This window comes from Scomber scombrus, chromosome 16 (genome assembly GCF_963691925.1).
Source record: "Scomber scombrus chromosome 16, fScoSco1.1, whole genome shotgun sequence".
Taxonomy (NCBI): Eukaryota; Metazoa; Chordata; class Actinopteri; order Scombriformes; family Scombridae; genus Scomber; species Scomber scombrus.
The window spans coordinates 5,454,672-5,457,434 of NC_084985.1; positions in this window are offsets into that span (position 1 = coordinate 5,454,672).

The window sequence follows — 2,763 nt, forward strand, 5'->3', positions numbered from 1 at the left end:
ATATGTACAAATACGTATGTACAGATGATCTATATACTGTATGAAGGTGTATTAGGAATGCAACAAATGATTATTTTCATTATGTATTAATCTCTTAGCGTGAAAAGATTGATCCTTCTCTAGTGGAGGTCTCCGCATCCTCGGAGCTGGACTCAGTGGGTGCAGAAGGTGATGATGCAGCATCCCAAACTTGAGAAATGTATACGTGACTCCTCGGCCACATTTGTGAGAATCTGGTAACCATTTATAGATAATATATAGAGTCACGCTTCTAACTCCCTCACCTTTTTGAATGCAACTCAATATGAAATAAATAACACTTCTTTCTGGTCATTTATCTATCTCAGTGTTTAACTCACCTCAATAGGATATTCATTTAATTGATATTTATTTGTGTAACTGTCTATTTTCTTCAGTTTATTTATTTCATCAGACTGTACAACACCACAGCTCCCAGTACCTCTGATGCTGTCCTTACTGTGTTAATCCCAGGAACATTGGGCAGGTGTATATAATCTCAGGAACTTCTGTATATTGCACATTTATATACTGCAGATTTATTTACACAGAGATTGTTTACAGTATTTTTTTTTTTTTTTATCACTTTCACTCTTATGCTGCTGCTTTTTTCCTACTTTACTGCCTGTGTCAATTTGAATTTCCTCCAAAGGTGGATCAATAAAGATACATCTTATCTTATTTTATCTTATTGTTGTGTGGCTGTATATATGTTTGGAAAAAACAAAACAATAAAAATGTTTTAAAAAAGAAAGAAAGAAAATAAATCTGTTCATGCATCATTCACAGTATACATGGTGAGGCTCAAATATTCAACTATAAGAGCAAAATGAAAAAACATATTTTTGAGTAGAGGGGCGTTACGTAATTTAAAAATAAAATGTAACTGTAATCCGTTACAGTTACTGAGAAAAATGTAATTAAATTAGTTAATAGAAAATGTTGATGATTACAGAGGGTTACATCTGAAGTCAGACCCTTTACAACAAGAAATATTAAAACATACAGTAGTAGAGTGGTCTACTATAATGTATAATAATAATGGTTCAGAATATACAATCACATATTTCTAAGATAGTTAATGAACTCTGAGAGAAAGATTTATATTAATAACAGAACTAAACAAAGTACATTAAACCTGTTAAAATGAAACCATTTGAACCTGTAGCATAAGTGTTTGTCCCATCTTTAACAGACGGGCTTGCAAAATAACTAAAGTTGTATACAATGATTTTTAGAAAAAAATACAATTATGATTTATTAATTTTTAGGGGTGCTGAGATCAAATTTAGGGGTGTTTGAGCACCACTAAAAAGGGTGACATGGGTTAAATAAAATGCATTATTATCAACATTATTTTTATTATTATTATTATTGTCATTATTATTATTATTACTTATCCTAACAGCTGAAACATTAGTTAGAAAATTAGAAAAATAATCAAAAACTAATCAAATGTAAGAAATTACTTTACATTAAGTAACTGAATTAGTTGCATGAGGATATAACATTTTAACTAGGGTGACTAATAATCTGTAAGGCAAGGCAAGGCAGTTTTATTTATAAAGCGCATTTCATACACAGTGGCAACTCAATGTGCTTTACATAAAACAAACATTTAACAGAAACAATTGAAAAAAAAAACATGTAACCTAAGATAAGATAAGATAAGATATTCCTCTATTAGTCTCACAATGGGGAAATGTGCATTGTTAGAGCAGCAAGTGGACAGTAAAAATAGAATATAAGAGCAGCAATAAGAAAATAATAAAGTACAATAAATAATAAGTACAAAAACAATAAAAACAATAATAGTAAAATATATGTAATAAAAATAATCGTGACATTATATTTACAAAGGTAATATTGGTATTGAGTGGTAATATACCAGAGGTGAGATTAACCCTCACATACTGTTCATATTCTGACTCATTAATTAGTCTCTACACCAATTCACTGTCAGTCATTAATACATTGATTAATCCTTCTATTTGATTAATCTTATGGAGAGAAGACATTCACGATCACTGTTTTATAGAATATGATGAATACAGTAACATGTTCGAATGCTGATTTTTTCATTTTAATTTTATGTACATTTTCATATATAAAAAATCAGCTGCACAAAAATAAAAATAAAAAAAGATGCATTTTATTTCCATTTTTGTAAACTGTGGGTCACATTAGGAAAAGTGTAGCTAAAGGAAATGTGTATACAGTGTTTTTACAGTGTATAAATGGGTCGAATGTGACCCTGAACAGTCTGTAAGGGTTAAAGTAAAACATAATAATAAAAAATAATATAATAATAATCACATTTCCAAAGTAACCCTGAATATAATTGGTTTGTTTTCCTTCTCAGCAGACTCAGGTGTCAATAAGTCTCAGTGTCGGTAACCTTTTGAGCATCTGACACACTGCAGCTGAACTTATCTTGACCTCCTGACCTCTCTTGCACTGGATGTGTCTCCCTCTTTCTCTCTCTCAGTGACATGATGACCACCACGCGACCCTTCACCCCTTTAACCCCGCACACACCCAGCTGCAGTGTGTGTGTGTGCTGATACTTGACCAACCATATGTGTAACTGTAAAGCATAGAGAGCACTAAGCCAAATCCTCTTCCACCATCATCATGTGTTTTCATCCTTGCAGGGGAGGGAGGGAGGGAGGGAGGGTTGACTACGAGGCAAAGTGGGGGGGAGACACACACACACACACACTCACACACACACACACACACACA